Source organism: Eutrigla gurnardus (assembly GCF_963514095.1).
Source record: "Eutrigla gurnardus genome assembly, chromosome: 10".
Classification (NCBI taxonomy): Eukaryota; Metazoa; Chordata; class Actinopteri; order Perciformes; family Triglidae; genus Eutrigla; species Eutrigla gurnardus.
The window spans coordinates 6,585,709-6,610,012 of NC_139924.1; the positions used below are offsets into that span (position 1 = coordinate 6,585,709).

General features: G+C 40.9%; 1 long non-coding RNA gene across 1 annotated transcript; it reads right to left on the reverse strand.

Annotated features, from left to right (window-relative positions):
• Positions 1 to 16,700: 16,700 nt before the first annotated feature.
• Positions 16,701 to 18,021, reverse strand: LOC311019448. Its single transcript, XR_014597808.1, has 3 exons — positions 17,911 to 18,021; positions 17,041 to 17,132; positions 16,701 to 16,898 (listed from the first exon to the last, which is right to left on the reverse strand). It is a non-coding gene; the product is annotated as an uncharacterized lncRNA (long non-coding RNA).
• Positions 18,022 to 24,304: the final 6,283 nt, after the last annotated feature.

A 24,304-nucleotide genomic window follows, 5' to 3' on the forward strand; every position in this document is an offset into this window, starting at 1 on the left:
TGTCAATCATTTGTTCCTGCTAACAGGCGTTACTCGGCTTGTTCTATACCATAAACAGACGCTATGATTGGATCTTGGGCTAGAGATTGTAACAGAAAGAAATGCCAGGTGGGATTAAAGTTCTTCTATTGTGCGGTCTGACAGTTGTAGTCGGAGAGGTATACTGGACCTATATATAAGCATAACCTTGAAGTCTCAACCAGCAATATAGTGACTGTGAACGGAAGCACTCACAATATACAAAAACACAATCATCTGTCATTTCATGTGATATAATCTTCCCATATGCTGTTCACCAGGAAATGCCTTTTTTTAATATCAGCTTCAGAGTATGAAGGTCATCGAGGCCTAGATATTTTTATACTTCAGACAAGTGAGGAAATCAAAGTGCACATGTTTGGAAATACGCCAAATGAGGGAGAAAGTATAAAAACAGACTCGTATTTACCTGTTATTTTTGGAAATTCTATTTGAAACCTGCAGATTACAAATCTCTCCTGTTGTTTTCACAAGATCTAGTTTTCCAACTTGAATCCTCTTTAAATTGAGTCAAACTTGAGCAACAAGAACGCTGTCTTGTTCATATTGTTGCTATTTTTTCCACTCAACCTTTTAACTGTGAGGTTAAAGAAATAGTCAAAAAAACACAGCTCGTAGTTGTGAACGTAATAGAATGGTTGCAAAGTTTACCCCGCTTTGATGACTCACTTGTAGTGTTTTTTTACGGTGGCTAAGATGACATTTTTAAAAAGCATTATGCATCATTTTCTGTAAATGTCATTTATTCATAGGTTGTCACAGGAATTACTCATATGTGAGGGGATCGTACTGGTGAGGTTGACATGGCAATTTCTTGGTGGGACGCTGGTTTCCTGAGATTGAAATGATGAAAGATGAAATGCTCGGCTGACTGAGCTGATGCTGGAGCGGTCGTGCCCTACACTCCTGCACCGCCGGATTGAAACCTGCTGGCTCATGTCATGCTGGCCTTACCTCTCTCCTCAGAGACACTGATATGGATCTGTGAGAGTAATGGCTGTCATGGAGCCTAGCTACACACATGGACACAATGCAACAGATGCGCTCAGTCAATATGAATTTGCTTTCAGTGGCATGCTGGGAATTTCATGCTATGTAATTGATTATAATATATATTGTTATCGAATAATCATTTTTAACAGGGTTATCTAAACCCTGATCCTTTTGTGTCTTATTCCTGCTGCGTGATGCTTTGTTTGTGTGAAAAGCTGGTTTTAATAAGTGTGAAAGACTAAAGATGGATTGATATGTTTTTCAGGGCCGTTAACTGAGCCATTTGCAGTAAAAATGAAAATCTACACAAACCCCAATGCCAAATTTCAGATGCCCCAACCAAGAATCTGTCCAGTGCAATCTAAACATTTTCATTGTTAGCACAGTTGTGGCTTACATTTAGTGGGTTTGTCTCCGTCTGTATGCGTTAAAATTGTGCTCTGTGCTCGAGTGACAACACAAACAGTGCTGCCCTTATACCTTACACCGTATACCCTGGCCCTAGTAAAATGCCTACTTTCATTCAGAGACACAGATTCATTTCAAAGTGTGAGTGGGTCTCGACCCTGAGTGTGTCTGGCAGGCTGAGATCATCTGGTCAGAAACACTGGATGTTTTAGCAAATTCAGCTTAGATGACTGTGATGCTTATTGTTTCTGTTAAAATGCTGAATATCTCAGGTCGATCCCTACTACAGACATGAAATTCATTAATAATATTATTATTCACTTGACACATCAAAGGACCATTTGATGTCACTAGAGGCCTGTCAACCAGAGGTTCCAGTTGGGGGTGAGTGGACTACAACAGCACATCTGGCTGCCAGCCGCTCCTCAGTGGGAGACTGTATTGGAGGAAAATATATTACAACAATGTTTCTTGCAGTTAATAAACAGATATTAAGTGTACTCAGTTCTGCTTCTTTCCACTGCTAAAATACAACACGTTGAATTGAATTCAAAAGAATGAAAAGAAGGCATTCACAACATTCTTTTACTGGACAAATTGAACACGAACGAGACCAATAAAAAAGAAGGTTGTTGCATTTTAAAGTGCAGTTTTCTACTCGTAAACACTGTCAACTCATTCCCAAAAAATCCTTGAGCACAATATTGCAGTCATTTTATTTTGCGTTTATCATACAAGGTGACAATATGAGAGATGACAATAAAAAAACAAACATATATTGTGCAACCCAAGCATCGCCCTGTTGCTACTAGTTGACTAGTTAATTGATCATAGGTGATGGTCGACACTTGGAAAGGGGGGAGAAAAAAAAGGAAATGCTCAAATTTGGGTCAGTTGTAAACAATGTGAGTGAATAGTTTGGCTTGTTTCGATCTAGCACTTTTTCTTTCCTCCTTCCATCACTCGATCCTTCTTCACCCCACCAATCCCCCTTTACTCACTGACTCAATCAAACGGAGCTCTTAAAGAACCCTATCAACACGTTTCCCTTAAAGTTAGATCATCCACATATCCCTGATTTTCATTATAGATAAACCCCACATATGTAAATGCTGTAAACCGCTACACTTGCTCCCTAATAAAGCCTGAATTAATCTAGAGGGTCCAATGGAATGAAAAAGAGAGAGAGAGCTGGAATGAGCATTATGTGGAGGTTCCAGGCCGCCACTTCTAATCCCCCACAGTCGGCGCTGCCAGTCGGCGTCGCCCAGCTCATTGCTGCTGATGAGGCTTGATGTGAATGTGGTGGGAGTGACGGTACACTCCCGCAGAGAGGCAGAGCCAGCCACGGTGGCCACTGATTAATCCTCATGCTGGAGTCACTAATGATTTATTTATTTGGAAATTACAGAGCCCTGGGAGAGCTGGGCACGATTGATAAGGGAACTCAAGAGGGAGGGAGGGAGGGAGGGAGTGAGGGAGTGAGGGAGGGGGGGCTGGGCGATTCAACACTTCCTCCCACCTCCGTGCTTCTGTATGTATACTTATATTTATGTGTGGGAGCCAGATGATCTATACCCAGAGGCTGCATCAAAAGGCTAATTCTCATATTGACATCAGCGAAAATGTTCCAGTCGAACATTTTTCTGATGCAGGAATGTTGCACGGGTCTTAGCTGCCGTGGGTGGGAGGTTAGCGGCAGCACAAGGCTCCTGCTGGGGAGATATTGATGTTTGATCATAGGGTGTCTTGCTCCAAACATGGGGGATATATTGTGCAAGAAAGGCAATTAGCACATATTTTTGTCATGTCGAGTTCGCACAGAAATGGAAGTCTTTATGTCGTACAACTGTGTATTTAAACATCTGCCAGCTGTCTTCGTCCAAAGCAGCCTGTCGCTGTGGAGCCGGGGGTGGTGGATTCTGTTGAGACTCATTACTGCACAGGCTCTTCGCCGCCATGAAAGTGCAGGCGACACATACAGCTACAAATTCACACCACATAAAATTAGTTACGATCAGCATGCCCTGACCCGCCGCCCTCCGGGTGGTGGTTTGTTCTACGGTAAGCTGTTACCTGTCAACATGAACGGCGCGTTAGGTTGATGATTTCTCGTTCCGTCTTTGCTAATGGCGCCAGCGGAGCACCACCAGTGAGCGCCGCTAACGTGATTCATTTTTCTCTCATTAACGTTAATTGAAGTAGCTCTGTTCTTCTCAGTGAACCTTACGTGACCACCGTTGGGCTCATGGAGACTGTGGGAACGACATAAATATCTCACTACAGACATCAGACGATGGTGGGCTTTATAAATGATAAAGATGGGAAGTCTAAGTATTCTGGCAGTGTAGCTAAAGGAGCGTATGGGAATCCATGTTGGCTTTACTGGCCGTGCTCCTGTTTGATTTTTTTACAAGATTGACCTGCTGATTCTCTTCTCTGTGTAACTAAATCGGTGCCAGAAATATACTTGTAATAGCAATTCTATGAACATTCACGGGTTTGCCACTATGGCTGTAGTGGTTGCCTCATCATCTTTTTTGGCTTCTGTTAATGAGATGCCTTTCTGATAAACTGCCTTATAGGAATGCTCATAGTAATTGCAGTACTTTCAGTATATATTTACAGAAAAAAACTGTTTTGTAGCCAAAGCACTTGGTTGGCTTCACGAGCCATTACAAGATTGGATTGCCATCTCAATGTAGAAAAGTTCAAGGTTTGTTATGAGTTTCAAGTATACTTGACTGTGGAAGGGAGGTTGTTTACTGAGTGATTGTGGATGAGACTGCAAAAAAAGAGGGACAGAGGGACAACTAATTAGACTGCTTGCTTCATAAACACAGTTTAACTGCAGAATGTGAGGCTGGAGTTTTACTTTTATAGCCACAATTAAATTGCAACTTCACCCCAAACGGAGTCTAATTCTACCCACTGCATCATTTTGGAAAGAGGAGAGGGACGAGATGTGTGTGACAATGAATCCAAATTGTGTCCTGCGATATAACATGCTGCAGTTTTTAAATTGCAGGATATGCAATATTTGATAAAGGCAAAATGTGTGTGAAAATACCTTCTTTTAAATTGAATATTGTCGTGCTGCAGAGATGTGTTGGCCCACATATATTCTACAGATTTGAGAAATGTTGTTTGGTAGAGATTGCCTCAAACATCACACCATATCACTGTACCATTTTGATATATTTCCCAGAAAATATCAGAATGATGATGTAAAAAACATAATTTGCTCTTGCAATAAATGCATGACAGACTTTAAATAAGGTTTTAGATATGTATTTATATCTATATGTTTTAAAGGTGTTACTTGTTCAATATAAAACTGTTTTCCGTTTTCTCATGCATCAGCACAACATGGAGGAAAATAAATCATTCAGCTTTTACTTAAATTTACTTACGAGTTTGGCGCCCTCCCTTCCAAAGAAGCCAGCCTTTTGGCTTACATTATCGGTCACAATAATCACAATTGGATCATTTTTTTCAGAGTGATTCAGCCCTTGTAGATTTTTCCCAAATGGTTGACTCTATCTCAGCACTGGCCTTGTGAGGCTGATTTGAAAGAGTACAATGATTTTTATAAATGTGTTAAAAAATGTCAATATTAATACAGTCATATCTTTTAGTTTACAGCTCAGAAATGGTTTATGTGTGCAGTACCTCTTTAAACGAGCCCATAAATCATTGCCATCCATTATTAAGGTCATTTTCACCTGTGTTGGATGGATATTGCGGAAAGTTGCCCTTCATTGGTCACACACTGGTGGATCCTTGAGCCTCCCGGCGAGTGCAGCAGCCTGAACCGGGCTAAACCGAGCAGATGCCCCTTGTGGCCCCCGTGAATCAGCCTGATTAATCTGGGGGCTTGGCTCATATTCAAAAACACAGAAAGCAGAATGTCTCTTGTCTTGCTATCTCTCTTCACCTCTGCACCTTCATTTCCCTCTATTTTTGTACTCTTGCTGCATCTCTGCCGTTCTTTCTGAGAATCTGCATTCATTCCCCGCCTCACTTTTACATCCGCTTCCCACTCACAGCCTATCTCTCGGTCTATCGCTCTTCCCCTAACTCTTTCTCTCGACCTCGCTCTTTCTCTCCTTGGCTTTCACAGCACTTTGCACTGGAGATGAGTGTAGGCTATGTGTCTCGGCATTAAAGGGAATCCTCTCGTATGCACTGTTTCCGGGTCCTCGGGAGGCCGACTGGAGGGTTGCAATCTGCTCAATGGGACGTGACGGTTCCTTTAATGAGAAGCAGCTGTAGGAGTACATAGGTGTTTGGTCAGAGCTCTGTGTTAGGGCTCAGTCACTTTCTCCTCACCTGATAATTTGTTGCTTGTTATGCGGATTCCCATGACAGAAGGCACTTCCTTAGCTGGTTCGTTGCATTGATGGCCTTTGATCCGCCCTTGGTCTTCCTCAGTAGATTCCTTTGACAGGTGTGATTTTTACATTTAAATGACTCTGTAGCAGTTCATGATGTCCAGCAATAATTTGCGATTCCATCCCCAAGTTGTTTCTGAACCTCAAACAGAAAATCATCCTGATAGTACTGGTGCTTGTTCATCCATTGTATTAAATGAGATTTGAACTGAACTGACATCCTTTTCTTCAATTGCTTTCAATTATGAGTAGCTAGCAAGAAACTTTGCAGGAAGAGGCCAATATCACTGAAGGCTAAAACAAAACCTCAGAATGTGGAGGGGGTAAAGGGCGTTTAGGTATTTTACATGGTAAATGGTAAGGAGTCAGTGATAGAAATAACACAAGATCATTGTTAGAACACTCATTTTTTCTCTTTTCAGATAAATTCAGGGCCATGACAATTACCACAGTGTTAATTTATTTAGCAAAAAAAATAGAAGAGGTTGACAGATGCCTGTTAATATGATAAAAAATAGAAATATAATCATATTATCATATTATATTATTAGAAATATAAGATATGTAATCATTAAAATGCGACTACATCTAATAAGCTGTTTTGTCTAAAGAGAGTAAATGTAGCGATGAAGGAGGTTGTCAAGCCTAAGAAGGGGAGGAAATACCAGACAGGTACTAGTTGGCAAGAAGGGCTGCAGCTGCAGCTAAAACAAAGGGTGTGGATGGAGTTTGGGAAGGGTGAAGGAGAGCGTCCAGGTTTTGGACCTCAGAATTGCTTCTCTGCTCTTGGGAATGATGTGGTTCTGTGCTGGAAGACGGTGGATTGCGTCCTCTGGGTTAGTAGTGAGTGACTGCCAAGAGAGGGAGTTCCGTTATCTCAGGCTCTTGTTCACGATTGTGGGTGAAATGAAGCAGGAGATGGAAGGATAGTCGGTAAAATGTAAAGTATGGTATCATCTGCATAGTTGTTCTTACTAATCGTAAGTTTGCTGATAACAGAGCCAACGGAAATGACATTTGTCACTTGTGGATACCGGCATTATCTGGGTGGGAAAAGCAAGGGCCTCTGTGGAAGGAAGTATTTTGTGATAAAATGAATACATGAAGTGTTTCTTTGTACATGATCACTATCTATACCATGTGAGCACAGGAAGATATTGTCCAAGGTCAGTTTAGATCTGCATCTCTCTGTCTGCCACTGTGTCATCCTTCCAGCTATCCCTTTTGTAAGTTATATGTATGACACAGGCACCTGTGTTGTCGACCCAGAACACATTAGCCAGTCACTCAGTCACGCTAGACTCTCGCATTGAGTGACTTGACCCTTATCGAGATGAAAGCTTTCAAGGGTGTGTGCGTCATGTGGCGTGAGCTTTCAGACCTGTCAGATGATCAAATCTATCCCCGGGTTTGTCCTGTCACCGGACACGCCTCTCCGAATTACACACCACTGACTCTATCCGCTTGCTTTTGAATCCAGAATACAAGTAGAGTCGGGGGCTGAAAGGGTCATTGGGCCCCAGAGATGTGATCCTTATCTTATCATGCATTGATATGTGTCATGATCCTTAAATGTGAATAGAGCTTGTTTTGAGACGGTGTGCACCAGTAGGCAGGACACTGGCTACCATGCCCTCTGTCTGTACTGCTTTGACTGGCAGCATAATGTGAAAAATAAGCCAGGTGTGCTTCTCTTTTAGTTTTTGTGAGTGGTTTTGTGTTGTGTCCTGTATGTCTTGTTTTTATTCCTCTACTCCCCATGCATCTCCAACCGTCTGGCCCATCCAGTGTGTGATGTTCCCTGCTGTCAGTCTTTTTTTTTGACGTGACCCTCTAACTCTCCCCACAGCTCCGGCCTCACCTTAATTACTTAAGTTCCACTCTCCTCTCTCACTCTAGTGTCAACCTAACTCCCCCCTTTGGCTTGTCTTACCTTAATACCTCTGAATGGCAACCCACTGCACCTGTGTCACCACCATGCAGAGAGACTGCACGGTGGCCCTGTCACCCTCACCCCATCATCTCCCTTTAATCTCATTATCAAAAGAGCCTGGGTGTCGCAGTAGGGTTTTAAGATCATCACCGGGTGCAGGCAAAGTAGCAAAGTCATTAAGGCAGTATAATCGTTCATTTGCCAAAAAACATAAGCGGAGAAGATCCTTAATTTAATGTCACCATTGTTATTAATGACAAAAGTCTGGAGAGGCTTCTTCTGCTTCACAATGCTGCCACATATGTGTTTGTGAGACGGAGTGGAAAAACCGAGTGAGAAAGAAGATTCGAGAGGCCACATAAAGATTTGTTCCATTTGACAAGGCAGGCTGTGAATAAAGATGACTGCCTCATCTATCAGCCTCCAAATAAAGAGAGCTGTTTTATTGTTTAATGGCCACTCCACTGCGCTTCTATCACCCAAATGAGTCCGGCTGACATTTCCACCTAAATCCCATTTAACACAGGGGCTGGCCTTCTCTTCCAATGGGGATTCAAGCCAGTGCCTCTTGTTTGCATGTTATGTAGAGAGAGGTGACGAAAGTGGGCTGATCTGAATGAAAGACCCAGGATTTACATGTGTAAATGTAATAAAATGTACTTTTACACACTGCTAATATTAGTTCTTGCCCTGTGGCAAGAAATGTGTTTTCAAAAGCTCTGTTTTTAAGAATTACCCTACTCTGTAAAATCCCTGGAGGTAAACAGTTTTCAGCCTATTATCCAAAATAGGGCTCCTGAGCACTGAAATGCCGTTTTGAAATCTAATTAATGAATGTCGAGTATTGTAAATTGTGCCCCTCTGTCTGAGGGCTGGGACAATATGCTTTTGTCCCTAACAGCATCACAATACTTGGGTGCTGATTAATTGTGATTTTAAAGTATTGCGATTGTTTATGTTGCAATTCGATGTGATTATTAATTTATCCCAATTTTTGTTTACATTTTTAACACTAGACTATGGAAAAATGGTGAATCACACACTACTGGGGACTTTTACTTTAGAAAATCAGTTTGACACATTTCCACAATATGATAACATTACCTGTCCATGATGGAGTTTGCTTGCAGCTTTAGCCATGTCGAGCCCTGCTTTTCCTGGCATTGTGTTTCCATACTACATGACGTTAATTTGGATTTAAATGGGTGGGTGCAGGTCTCACTGCCTCCGGCGCTTTCTGCTGCTGGCTTCGGCTTGAAACGGATATCACATTACTCAGACTACAACAATTAAAGCGGTAATTTATTTCCACAGCAAAGACTCAAATTAACAAATTATATTGGTTCAGCCATTAGAAATATATAGAATCACATTTTGTGTATCTGTCTAGGAGTTAGTCCCTCCATGGTCATCAGTTTTAATTCTTTGACCATGGTTTTTTTGGGCGTTTACTGGTTTTATAGTCTCCACTCTGGATCTTGGCCCAGGACAAGCAGATAATTTTATGATGCTTAAACCAACTGAGCAACACAGGGTTTGTTGTGCGTTTTGATGAATACTTCCTCTTGGCTACAGTCTCCTTGACCCAAACGTAATAACATCAATTTCCTTTTCTGATGGAAAAAATATTGCAACCATCTCCTCTGGCAGCTATTTGTTGTTGTTCAGTTTTGTCTAATAACAAAGGCTTTCATGTAAAAACAAAGGTCTTATCAAACAGCACTATTTTTTAGATTCTACTCTTTTGATGCCACGCTCACCACCAATTACTTCTTTTTCAGAGCAGGGACAATGGACAAATGAAATATGTGTTTTGCATCAATAATTGTATTCAATACATATTTCGATGCTTTGGATGCAAGCCATGTTTTGTTAATGTACAAGGCTAGGTGAAGGAAGTAGCTAAGCACAGCTGAGATAAATGAAGTGTCTAAATTCCCATGCTCCTCAAACATCTGGGAATTTGATTTTAAATCACAATGGTGGAGACTCTTTTGAAGTTTAAAGCACACAAAGCTCACAGCAGTATAATCAGAGATCATTAAGGAAGCCTTCCTGTGGAGATGAAGGGAAGAGTTGAATTTCCACCATAATCTAAATGTAGCACGGGTTTTCACACACACACACACACACACACACACACACACACACACACACACACACACACACACACACACACACACACACACACTTTGCATGTGTAGATGAGTGAGATCCGAGCCCGAGTGTACACTCAAAAAAATAACTTGTTGAATTTACTTAATAAAATCCTCGTAACAATTTGCACTAACACTAACTAAGTAACTTTTACTGTCGCATGATTAAGTAAATCTCACTATCAAGTATCAAGTATAATGTACTTAATTCTAGACTTAATATCCATGGAAATATTAAGTAAATGTTACTTAATTATGTTTATGCATAAATAATATTTATCTAAACTAATTAAGTAAAGTCTAATTAACTTTTGAACAGACAATAACGTCAATGTTATGAAATTATTAAGTAAATCTGAATGAAATAACTAAGTAGATTTTATTAGACATTTTTCATTTTCAATTACTTAATTGTATGTTATTATTACTTATTATAATTATGTACATTTTGTTAATCTTCTATTGATAAATGTTAATTAATCTTCATAGATCACAAATCACAGCCACAATGCAATTCAACCTATTTATTTTGTCAACACACAGGTATCATTAGTGACAACATATCACTGTCAAAAGACACACATTTTCAAGCTACCAGACAAAACTGTCACATCAACTTTGGGTGCTGAACCTCAGGGTGACATCTTCATGATGTATGATTGGAGCTGTAGCAGTTTTTCTTAACTAAAAATTCAGTGTGAAGAAAATCACACTTCACTAAATTAAACTAAATCACTGCATTTTAAAGAATAAAACATTACTTTTTTTTAATCAATAATCTGCAATCAACTGACAGAACAGGTGCCTTACGTGATACAAAACAGCCTGGATTAAATTGAACTCAGAGGCAAAGAGCAAAGAGGGTACAAGCAGGATAAACATTCCTATTTTTGTCAAGTGTAAGTTTTTTGGTCAACACTGAACAAAGTTGCAGCAATTCTTGTACAGTGTATAAGGCAAGCAGAACGTCCATGTGAAAACAGGCTGGTGAACATTGCCAGTCTGTGTGCATTTAAGACAGCAACTTCGTCTTCAAACTCTGTACTTTTGGAGACAGCTTAATCCCATCCAGTTCAAGAAAAAGTTTTTGAAAAACCTCAAATGTGTAGCGCAATGCTGGAGGGTATGCAAGGTTCAGGGCGTAAATAAGCCCCATAAGCAGTGTGCAAGCTTTGGCAGTGCTGCCGCATCCCGCCAACATCTCCTTGCCTTCAAGGAGGATGGATACATCAACAGGATCTTCTCCATCAGTGCCATGGACAACCATGATCTTCATAGTGTGTTGAGTTGCATCACTGCGGCTGTCCTCCTGTATACAATGTACAAAAAGAGTTTAGATAATGCTACTTACATATACATGCATTTAAAAAAATAGAATTACTTTAATTGTTTGAAGAGAGGAGAAAGAATTGCATGTTAACTTCCATGATAAAAGAACTGCTCAGTTTACATTAAACTGAGTAAATTAAATTGTGTGAAACCTGATGGCACAAGATGGCCACATTCCACAAATTTGCTGTGCCTAGAAACCCAGTGACTTTGTAACCCCAGAAGAATGTTACATGCCCCCCTTCTGCTCGCCAGGTAGAGTAAATCATGTTGTGTTCCCTTTGACAGGTGTGTCAGATAATTTGGGTGGGTCATAACAATAGGTTTGTACCAGTTCCTAACAGTCTCTTCTTTCCTGTGGTTATTTCAGTGTACTATTTGGTCCATCACACCATCTTTTTTTCATTTCTCTTACTTTTGAGTTAAAATTTGGAACCTTATTACTAAGAAAAGGCAAAGTGAATCAGTTGAACTGTTTAATCTTGTTAACCAACAGCTAATGAAATATTACACAAACTTTACAATAAAAAACAACAAAAACATGCTTACCAGGCAGTCTTCAAAAAGAGCCTCCCCTTTTTCACCAAGGTAAAGGATAAGGCTGCGGATAATAGCTTCACGTCTCATTTCAATGTTTTGGTTCTGTAAACAGATGAATATATTGTCAGTACTGAACCTCTTATTCATGCACAATGAACTGCATAAATCTGCAACAAACAGTGACTTGAGTCCAAAGCAAGACCCATTTGTGGAATCATGGAGTGTGGAAGAACATGGAAGCAACAAAGTGTAGGAGTTGGTGCTCTAATTGCATGGAGCAGTATACAGTGTGAATAAGCACAATTTAGAACAAACACACCTGACTCAGTCTGTCCAAAAACGGCCTCAGCTTGATCCCAAGGCCACCACCCCTGGCTTTCATCAAGCTGATAAGTTTTGGTGTGTAGTAGTCGAACTTGTACATGAACGTCTGCTCAAGGGGAATCGTCGTGATTCTTCTGAATTCTGCCTTGATCTGAATGGACAAAAATCAACAATAGGAACTGAGCCCAATGGTGCAATACACAAGGTAGCACTGTAATAATGATGAACAAAAATGAAGGCTCGATTTGGCTTTTAATTTTAACTTAGAACACATAGACATAAATAAACTTGAAAGGCATTTCTTTCAGTTAGGAGCAGCCCTAAATGGGGATGAAAACATTTTGTTTTTAAAATAGATGTTGTTTTAACAGTTACTGCCTTTTCAAACAGATTCAACTTACCTCAGCTTCAGAGAACAAGGCAGGCCATCTCTGTTTGAAGTCATCAGCCGCAGGACTTCCTGTCACGGTCTCCAGCCTTCGAATGGAGAAAGTCTTGGCCATTTTTTCTTGAATCACCTTTGTGTTGTTCTTCTTCTGGACCTCATGAATAAGCTCCTGTCTGACCATCTCCAGGCTGTCACCAGTTTCTCCAATTGGATGTGGAGGAAGGTAGTTGACCTCGGCTCTCTTTGGTCTCTTGCAGTTCTTAGCAGGATTTCTCTCACCGGGAGATTTCCTTTTCAAGGAGTTGATCTCAAGCTCAGGACAAGGTACGTCTTGCCTTCTCATTTTAGAACGGTAATTGGCCATCTTGTATTTAATCCGCTGCTGCCACCCATACAAACCTGAAGATGACGTTCCAGGCTCCCTTAGGCATGGGTGCTTTTTTATCAGGGCTTCCACAACAGCCAGTATTTGAAGGCCAGTAGGATAGGCAGTGTAGTGGAATATTGCTTCAGCAAGCTTCTCAAGTATGTTGGAGTTGAGGCTTGGATTCTGAAGAAGTAAGCCATCTCTTTCATAAGCCGTATTTCCTTCTTGAAGCTGCATTTCGACATTATATGAAAATCTCGGAACCACAAAATCAGTTGGCCATGGATCTGATCGGTATACTGGGGGTTGTGGTAAAATGATGGTGTCAGTTGAACTGAGTGAGCTACTGTCATCTTGGAAAGACTGATTCAGTGACACTGGAGAGGAGAAAGTAGCACCCTCATCAATGGGAGACAGTGTGAGAACAATAGGTTCCACTTGTACAAGCTTGACTGTGTCTTTGTCCTTAAGCACATCTGTTGACATCAGAGTGAAGAACTGGTTATCAAAATCTCTGTCCATGTACATCACAGTAAAAGTCCCTTGGAGTTGAAAATCTTCCTTTGCAGCTGCCAAAAGTTCATCAACAGTGCTTGGGATTCCATTTGGTAGGATAAGCTTGTGAACTTGAGTCTCATCAACAATAACACGTAGTTGAACGAGGGAAGACATCATTTCAGCCGTGGGCAAGCAGAACTGTAAGAAAGAACAAAGATAATCTGATCAGTCAAGAGCAAATCATATATTTCATAAACAGATGCCAGAACCCCTAATCTAATTCCAAGGAGCATGAGGAAGACAAAAAACTCCCAAAACTGAAGTACATATAACTTCATTGTCAGACAAAGTGTTCTGGCATGTGATGTTCAAGAAAAAAATAATATTAAATTACATTTAATTAAAAGATGTACATGATTACTTGTCTTATATTTTTGCTGTTTATATTTCTTTGCCTTTCTGAAAGAAAAAAAAATCCTCATTCGTATCTACCCTGTTTAAATATTCAATGTAACATGTTTCACAAGGACTCTGGTGAGAGCCACAAGCCAAAACATTGGACATGAATAAAGGTGTTCTTTTTACTACAAATGTTGATGGAATTTTTATGATATAATACATTTCATCACAAGTACCTAAAGAATATTTTAAGGCAAGTTAAAATGTTGAATAAATACACAAATAAATCATTAGAAAAGTTTAATACAACAATATGGCATAAGCCATTTTTAAACTAGTGACAGTGATACTTTACCTAGTTTGACAAGCAGATGTGGTGTTTTAGAGAAACCATTCGATTTCCTTCCACTGCATATGTAGCCAGTGGATAGGGGTCAGTGAGTTGTGACTGCTCAATCACTTTGACTATGCTGGTATGCATATACTCCAACTTGAAACATCTAAAATGTTCACAGTACCATGCGCTTTGCAATTTCACTACAAACACCAAGCTGTCACGAACTATGATGATCTGTAGTATTTCTACAAAGTCAGGCAACCCCCCAGTGGACCCAGAGACCAACATCATACCAACTCTGTAGCTGGTGCCCTGAAAGTCTGCTTTGTTTGTCAAATGGACAACTGTCTCTTCAGGAAGTTTCTGTGACATAAATTCTTGTAGTTCCTCATTTACAGCCCCCAACAAAACTCTTGAGATCTTTGAAACAGAGACATCAGGGTTTTTCAGTTTTGAACCATGAAGATGGTATGCAATCATGGATTCGTGTTTTCTTGCCATAGACTTCAAGATGTTCCTGAAACAGTTAGTTTGTCTTACTATCTTCTTGAAGAAACTATGCTTAGCTTCGAACCTCATTGTCCATAAGGACACAAGCGGGCCAAATGCTTTAATGAGCTGTGGGTAGTGCTCAACAAAATGGTGTTTTGGAATTAATTTCTCTTGCGGAAACACAGTCCTAAATCTATGTTTGTGCTCAGCAATGAGGCTATCAAGATAACCAATGGTTTCATCTGTGTGGGAAGGGGACATAGCCAACTCAACAACATCTTTGAGTGTCATTAGCAGTTGCCAAGCATGTTCTTCTTCTGGCACTTTTGAGCCAATCATAAGTGGAAGCAGTCTAAGCAAGCACCAGTTCTCATGTGCATTGCCACCTATGGTTTTACGAGAGGCAAGGTTTAGTGGTATGCCTTGGGGGCAATTAGTCCTGTCTTTCCATTTATATGGGAAATGTTTGATGATGCTGTTGAGCTCTTCAAGAGAAAAATATTTTTTCTTTATGAAGGTATTTAAGCACAATGCTACTTCCAGAGGTACTATGCCCTCAAGTAAGTCATGTAGAATGTCTGGTGGGTAACCTGTTGTTACATGAAAGTGATTTAATCTTTGAGAAATTGCACAGCGTCTTTTTACTCCGTGGCTATGGGTGTTGCTAGTCAATGCAGTTTCAATGTCCAACTGGTGTTGGTGTGTGGTTCTAGCAGGAAAGGATCCTGTTCTGACTTCAAGTTCCTGAAACTGGGACCGCTCTCCAACACAAAATCTACAAATGTATGACCCACTGAAACTTTCAACAAACCCTGCAACTGAGTGGGCACCAAGATTATCAGCAATGACAGAAAATACAGTACCCTTTATGATTTTTCCCAAAAAGGGCACAAAAAGACCATCTTCTTCAAAGCTTTTCAAGTCACTTAATAATGGCTCTAGCACTTGAGAATAGCCAAATTTTTTAATGTCGTCTGCCTTGCACAAAACTGCTAAATAAATTGATGGTAATGTGGATCTTAATACAGTGGGAATATCAGCTAATACCCAGTACACACCTGTTACTTTATGCTTTTTCCGAGAGGTTCCCAAAGGATTACAAATTTCAAAATCATCACAGTAGAGAAGAAGTGAAAGTTTCAACTCCTCTTCAGATAGAAATTTGTTTTCCTTATAGTGGGAACCGTCACGAAAACTAGAATACTGATGTGTAAAACCACTGTGGCTTGTACTCTTCAACAACTTCTCCTGAATGTTACGGTTTTTCAGAATTTGCGACAAGGATTGCAGAAATGGTATATATTGGAATGTCTTTCCCTCTTTCGCATCAAGAATATACTCTATTGGTTCAACAATAGAGAAATGTTCCTGTAAGTATCTATTTCTCTTGTATGTTGTGCCAAGAGGACCCTCTTCACTTAAGGCTGCACTGAGAGGATTCAACTCGGAAATACTTTTCACCAAATCTGTGATTACTAATTCTTCAACAGTGCAATGATGTTTTTCTAGTGTGCTCTGGACAATGTTCTTGATAATGGGTGCAGATGCTGAACGAGTGACAAAATGAAGTTCCTCTACAATCTCATCAATACATCTAGCAGGCACATTGAACATGCAGTCCAATTTCAGGAATAAGGAACCAAGTTGACCAACGATGTCTTTGACTAAATCTTCACTCTCTTTGACAGGCGTTTCATCAGATGTAACCTCGCCTTCATCTATGAACAAACTATCATCTTCTGTTTCCTGAATTGAATGTGTCTGACATACGCTATGTTTAAAATCATCAATGCCGTGAGGATTGTGTTTCCTACTTTTATGGGAAGCAAACGTTGAATATATATTAGTGCTGTAGTCACAGTCTTTAAAGACACAATGAACAGTTTCGTGCTTTTTGAGATGAGCTCCAAGATGTTCAAAATATTGCCTCTCTGTCTGAAAACTACATGAATTACATATAAGACATAAAAAAGAAACACTCTGCTCTAACTGTTCAGTTTGTGTATGATCTCTGGATAAATGTGTACGAAGTGCACCCCAACCTCTAAATGAGCAAGGACAATCTGAGTATAAACAAGGTAGCGACTGGCCTTGACTGGTGTGTAGATGTTTCAATCTATAATGCGTTAAGAGCTCTAAACGTTTTGGTGTCCTAAAGTTGCACTTTTTGCATGCCCATCTCATAACAGCCCTGCTGTTTCTCCCTGTTGACACAAAGTTGAAACCTGTCAACCTGTTGTCCTCTCTAGACCTCCTCCCTACCTCAACTGTCCACTGGCTCCCTTTATGAATAAGGTCAACCTGTAAATGAACAAACAGAATTTGTGTTATTAAATCAAAATTGAAAACATTTAGTCCCATATTTATATTTTATTATATAGTGAAGAGTAGGGTAAAATAACAACAGCAGTATAAGAGCATGCATATTTAGATTTAGACTTGCCTGTGAGACTAATATGTCTGCGATGAACAGTCACTCTTCCTATGTAACCCTCCACATGTGATGATAGAATTCCCTGCTTTATTGTTTGATTCCTGTGAAAGAAATGTAAAGTACAAATTCATACGTTACATTTGTAATAAAACAGTTGAGCATTCCTCTGGATTAAATTAAAAAACAAAACATTATCCTGTGGAAGGTAGAGTGTTTTTTAAAGGTTAGTTTACTGTACAATACCAACTATTACAATAACTATATACAATAAAGTGCCAAATGTGAAAAGGTGTACTTAGGTGTTTTGAAGCTACATTTTTGTGCAAATACACTTTTTCTTGTGTGAGTTACAGCTAATTGATCATGACAATATAGGCGGACTTCACCACTAAAGGCCTAGTAGGCCTATACACCCACAATATACTAAACATTAACATCTACTCCTTACATCGTAAAAACAGACTCGTTACTTAAAAAAAAAAAAAACCTCCACAGATGACAATACGTAACATACGTAAAAGACGTGACGAACTCGAGAGGGAAAGAGGGAGAAAAAGGGGGGGGCAGGTTACCACGGGAAGAAGTGGAACGAGTGAGGGGACGGTAGAGAACTTGCACTGTAGCAGCGACATGGAGGAATTAAGTGCCGGACCCCGCTTCGCTACCGGGAGTCCCGTATCGTAACAACCAGACGGCTAATATAGCTTTAGCATGTTTCAAACTCATTTCAGTATGTTCAAGTTTAGCCACAAACATAAAGCCGGCAGCAGCACTGTTGGCTTGGTAAATCGCGCATATTGCGCTATGCAAACGGCTCCGTCCTTCTCTCTGACACACATATCGATATATTTTCACAAATGTAGACAGACAATAACTTACTTGTTCGGCCATGAAGCACCTCTCCTCTCAGTCAACGTCTCGTCTCGCTGTCGCTCTGAACTGCGTCGTTTGTTTCAAACGGGATACATGTTTAGATGAATTAAAATTTACTTACCATTTTTCGATTTATGTTCAGTCATTATAAAACACGTAAACAGTATGAGAAATTGTGTAGTAAAATTTACTTTTCCCACATAGTTAATTTACTGTATGATTAAAATATGTAAACATATACATTTTTACGTAAGGAATTCTAGTACAAAGTGAAACTTATTATTATACTGTAGAATATATGCCAACTAATCTAGTATATTGTACAACACCAAAAAGTTCTTTTTTTGAGTGTACAGTCATTGTAGATTTCAGATACTGTGTCGACCTCAGAAAATAATCAGGTATGTTCTTGCGTTCAAGCTGAAAGGTCGAGTGCTGGATAAACAATTGAGGATGTCACAGATTTTTTGTGATAGGTTAATTGAGATGTTTGCCCTTTTAACGACTTGAGAATAATACCCTAATAAGTGTGTCTATGTGGGAAACGCAGATTACAGAAATGTCACTCTCGCTCCTTAAGCAGATCCTTTCGATATGCTGTTTGTTTTGCTCGAGCACACACGTTTCACACAGAGCTTATTCATCCGTTCATTCCCTCTTTACCACAGTCACACACACACAAACACCCACACCCACACCCACAACGTGCAATTAGAGTGTGCTAATTGTTGCTATGGAACCAGTCAAGTTAATCCAATAACGATGCGGCTATTCAACCAGGCGGATGTAGCAAGAAGCTGAAGGGGCTTCGGGATGTGAGATTTAGATTTGTAAAATTACAGTGTGTGTGTGTGTGTGTGTGTGTGTGTGTGTGCGCGAGTGAGACCGTGTGTTAAATGGGCCTCACTACATTATCTCTCCCCTTGTGTTTGCCTGCATTAATGAGGTAATTGACGTTAACATGCAATAGCAATGTTACCGCGGCGGCACTCCCCTTCAATCGATCGGATGTTATTCATGTTTTCCTCGTGTTTATCAGTAGCAACGAATGACTTCATGCATGTCGTCCCATGAAAACAAGGATAACTGTAACCCTCCATTGTAACCGTGTCCTCGATCTTAAGGTTCTGATTGGATAAAACATGTTTCCCACATTTAAACCAGCAGGTTAATTGTTTCTGCTCTTGTGTTCAAGTTGAACATTTTTGCAGTAGATAAACAGCAGCTGGGGATGATGTTACACATCTTTTATGGTGTGCTAATTGAGATGATTGACCTTTCAAACTTTGAAAATAATATGCTAATACGTTTTGACTATAAGTACAGTTTATATGCCAAAACCCGACTGCATCACTTTATAGACCATAGACCACTTTATATTACAAGTTCTAATTTCCTGTCCCTTAAGTTATAAAATATATATATATATAAAATATTTTTACCGTTTCTATTTCAAAATCCCTTCCATTTATTTCCTGTGAAATGTATTTACGTAGTGGGTAGCACTGTCGCCTCACAGCGAGAGGGTCCCGGGTTCGATTCCCGGGTCGGGCTCGGGTCCGGGTCCCTTCTGTGTGGAGTTTGCATGTTCTCCCCGTGTTAGCGTGGGTTCTCTCCGGGTTCTCCGGCTTCCTCCCACAGTCCAAAGACATGCAGCATGGAGATAGGTTAATTGATGACTCTAAATTGCCCGTAGGTGTGAATGTGAGCGTGAATGGTTGTCTGTCTCTACATGTCGGCCCTGTGATAGACTGGCGTCCTGTCCAGGGTGTACCCTGCCTTCACCCAATGACAGCTGGGATCGGCTCCAGCCCCCCCGTGACCCTGAATACAGAATAAGCGGTAGATAATGAATGGATGGATGGATGGATGTATTTCAGATGACTTTAGATTAATTTTGAGCACAGACGCACATTTTTCCAAACTAGCGACATCGTGGGTTTGAAAGTGTTCAGATCAGTTGGGAAAATATTTTTCCCAAAGAGTATAGTTTATTCTCCCTGGCAGTCCTGTCATGATTTGCTTCTGTATGCGTTGTGCATTAACTGTTAGAAGGAACAGATGGGTGACATCACAGCTCAGCTCCATTTGTTTACCGTATTGTGTTAAATCTCTCCTAATCACTTTCCTTTACTGCAGAAAATGAGATCACACTGTGTGCAGTGATTTGTTTATGTGCAATAGAAAAAATATATATCAAGCATATTATCTCGGCAGTATCCCAAACAAATCTGTCGTGGTGATATTTCTGTGTGAGTTATAGGAATCGTATGAGTTACTGTGCCTGCAGGTTTGCAGGTATTTGTGCATTCGAGTTGAGTAATTGTTGGATTTACAAGCTCAGAGTGTCAGGAGGTGTGATAAGTTAAGACATACCAATGGTTAAGTCCTGAGATTTGTTCTGACTTTTCGCAGTGGATTTTATTAAGTGCCCACCGACACTGAGAATAGATGTATTTTCTGAGATAATTGTCTTTCTGTCACTGGGCAGGCATCTAGGTATGTGATGTATTTGATTACGATTAGCTAGCGTTGTTGTCCAATGCATCATGGCAGTCAACTCCCCAAAAAACATTGTGCACGCAATATTTGCAGCAGCGGCGTTCCTTCACTGCTGCGTACAAGAAGTTAGCAGCAGGTCTGTGCATGTCACAGCGGTCCCCATCTCCAACACTACGGTAGCTCATTCATAACGCTGTAATCACACTCTGATTAATGTGCCCAGACATCAGCAAGCTGCCTGTGCAAGGCAGAAGCAACGCGCGGCGTCTATTTAACAAACAGCTAGGACTGTCATATCACCGTCCACGCCACCCTGGATCAGCGCTCATTACTGGAGAGCAGGCAGGCTGGGTTGTTTGGCAGAGTTGTTATTTTAAGCAAAAGGTTTGGAGTCATCATGGAGAGTTTGTTCTCAGTCGTACTAAGAGTACTTTCTCTCACTAGTAAGCCTCCATCAGGCTCCGGTTTTAACACAGATTGAATGAGAACATGCATTTTCTGCCCTTGGTCTCTGAACCTTTTCTGACTGCTGATCATCATCCAAAAACTCTCATGAAGCCACATAAAAAATTTAATTTGAAAGGGGCCAATAAAATAGGCTTTTTTCAAATCTCTGAACACCACGACGTTAACCTAATGAGAATCCTGAGTCCCCTAACGGTATAATTGAATTCAGCTCACAGGTTTGCTATTCCTGCGCTTTCAATAACTTTGGATGATCACTTTACATTGTGGCTCAGTGGAGTGATCACCAGTTGTTTTTTCTCCCCCACCCAACACCTTGCAGAGCCTCATTGAGCAACTGGCACACATGCACGCTGCTCTCTTTGCTGCCATTAACCACATACCTGGGGTGCTTGACCACAGTAATGATGCTTGACTCCAGCACCCACAGACTACCTTCCAGTGTCAACCATCAATCTAGCCAACGAGAGGGCAGCTAACGCCCTTGTAGACGCCGTTGAGTCCTCCACTCATCACCCCTGGTAAATTATACCTTTACGTGATGGGCTGGAGTTTTTTTTAAGTGTTTGTGTGTGATGCATTCTCTGCTGTTGATGCAAGAGAGGATTAGCTTAGTAACCTTGCTGTTGGTAAACAGAGAGAGAGTGGGTGAGATTTATCATTGAAATGAGTTTGGTAACAAATGCTGATAATGGAAGCCCTTGGCGGTAAATAAGTGGAAAATGAAGAGAGCAACGGGGCTCGCAGAGATCATTTATTCACCCCTCCTTGAAGTGCTGCTCGGATTCTGCTTAGTCATGTCCTCACCTCGTTTCCTCGGAGTTGATTGGATCACCGGAGTTGTTGGTGGCTGTCAGCAGCCGATGTGATCGAGAAGGAAAGTGATGCTGCCGTTCGTAAATCCAATGAAGTAAATTGTGTTTAATAACTCCATTCCTTTGACTGTCAAACTTCATGCGCTCACTTCATCACTCTACCTTCACATCTCTGGCGGTACCATAACATCGCTCTCTCATATCATCGATTTCTTTGACAGCGTCGATCAATTTTATATTATATTTGAAAAAGAAGGGAGTCTTGTGCGAGGGGAAAAAAGAGCCATTTTTGCATCTATCAAATTACTCCCCTCTGCCTGCACCGCTCCGTCTTATATGTGTTCACTAGGTGTGATCAATTCACAGATCTGTTGTGAAGTGTTAAGTAAAACTGTGAGACACTGTGAGAGAGTACACAGGTATGCATACAACTATATTCACGGTCTTTACGTGTGAAATTCCACTGGCCCTGACACCGTCTGTCCCTTTCAAAATGTATTTATCTCCCAACAATTCCACTATGAATCCTTTTGAAAAGCCAAGGAAGCAAATTATGTGAATCTTGAGAGCGATGCTTTGGCATGACATATTACATCTGGCAGGGCAATTTCTACCCCCGAGCAGGAGCAGCCCTTCTAATCCGGCGGTTAATTTTCACGTGTGATTGCAAAAGATTTTTCCTGAGAGTCGGCTGGCACTCACACTGCATCAGATTAGCTTCAGTAGAATTGGCACCTTTCCCATAAATAATCTGATAAATATGGAACAGTCACCGCAATCATACTTATGTTCCATTTTATGCCTCCCCGCCTCATTGGAAAGCACTTCCACAAACATCGCGTCCGACGTGTCCTGTGTGGACGGGAAGACAAATAGGTGCGTGACTCGCAAGACATAAACCATCTTTGTTGTTTGATTGCTTTGAGGGCTGTTGTCATGAGTGCCGGATTTTCGAGCGGCGTTGTTCGGGAGCAGGTGCATGTTTGGTGAGTAAATATCCTAATATCCTAATCATCTGTGCACCGACACCAGCAGCAGCAACAGCCACCTTGCTGCAGTACGGCTCTATCCCATCACCCCCCCACACCTCGCCCCTCCTCCTTCTCCTTGCTCCGACAGAGACAGGAAACAAGTCTCTGGGAAGTGAAGCCGCACAAAACCCAAGAGCGTCTCATTATCCACTAAATAGCAGCAGATTAATTACAATGACAATGACAGATGGCTTGTTACTGGATCATTGAGACGGGACCCAGGGGAGGGCCAGAAACATGAAGGTACAGAACACGGACTCTGCAGCAGCCACACACGTCTCTTCCTTATTTATTTACTGCACTATGACATACAGCATCTCCCCCTATAAATAAGAGCCAATATACATGGAGTGACGCACATTTATTATGGATTATCTTTTTTTTCTGCGCAGAAATTAATTCATGGATTACTCATGAGAAAATGTGTAGTTGTAGTTAAGCACCTTGGAGTGATTGATCTGCAGCATCGCCAGCAGCTCCCCTTATGTCAAGCATGTCCTGTAAACCAGAGGTGACCTCTTGAAGCGGGACAGTTTTAGATTTGAGGGGCCATAAAGCCATCAAGATTTTCAATATTTCAGTGTCTGGAGGATCTCTCATCGTTTGCACTACACTATAATGACCGTTTGACTCGAGACACTATTCATATAGTAAGTCCTGAACCCAGTTACTCTTTGACATGCTACTCTGTGCTTCTGAGCAGCTTTCTCCGGCAGCACTAAATTCCATGCTCACGTCCGTGCCCTGCATTTGTTCACTTGCTACAGAGCAGGAAGGGTCGAGTGGAGGAGATTGTGTGTTTTACTTCAAAATATAACTGCAGAATGCTAACAAAGCATTGCACAATTGCATTAAATATCTTAACAGTAACAGATTTGCGGTTTTGAGATTTTCCAAAGCTAAATGAAAAAATAAATATCGCCCTCCAGTTGAATCACCAACAACTGACTGACTTGTGAATTGATTCTCATCGCTGCTTAGTCGAGCATTCACAGTCTGACTTAAAGGCAACGGTGCAGCGATTACTATGGCATTTTTTTGAAGAATCCACGATGTGTTGGACTATAGAGGTGAAGCTATTAGATCCCAAATGGTGGTGGAAAATAAAAGTCTCCAGGCAATAATGGATGACGACCCCAGGGAGGCTTAGACCTGAATGTGATGTCATTTTATCTCCTCCGACATGGCCACCTGTAGCCATTGGTTACCACTTTCAAAAGGAAGTGCCTACTTTGTAACCGGCAATAAAGCAGGAAAGCATCAGAAATGCATAATATTACTGATCGTCCGTGACCTATTTACAATCTCCTGTAATAACCCAGCCGTTTATTACTTCCGATTGTGAATTCCCAGTTCATGAACAAACAGCTATTGTTTGGCACATAGCGCCTCTTTTCCCTTTTCAACACTGAAGAAAACTCACATTATTGGTTAAAAATGGTTTGCCACGTCTTTCGCTGCAGCGTGAAGGCAAAAGAAATGGATTTTTTCACACGACAGGTCTTTTTCAGTGTATGCACAAATACATAAAGACCGTGTGGTGGAGGGAGAAAGGAAAGCATTGACCCTTCAGCATGTCTACAGACA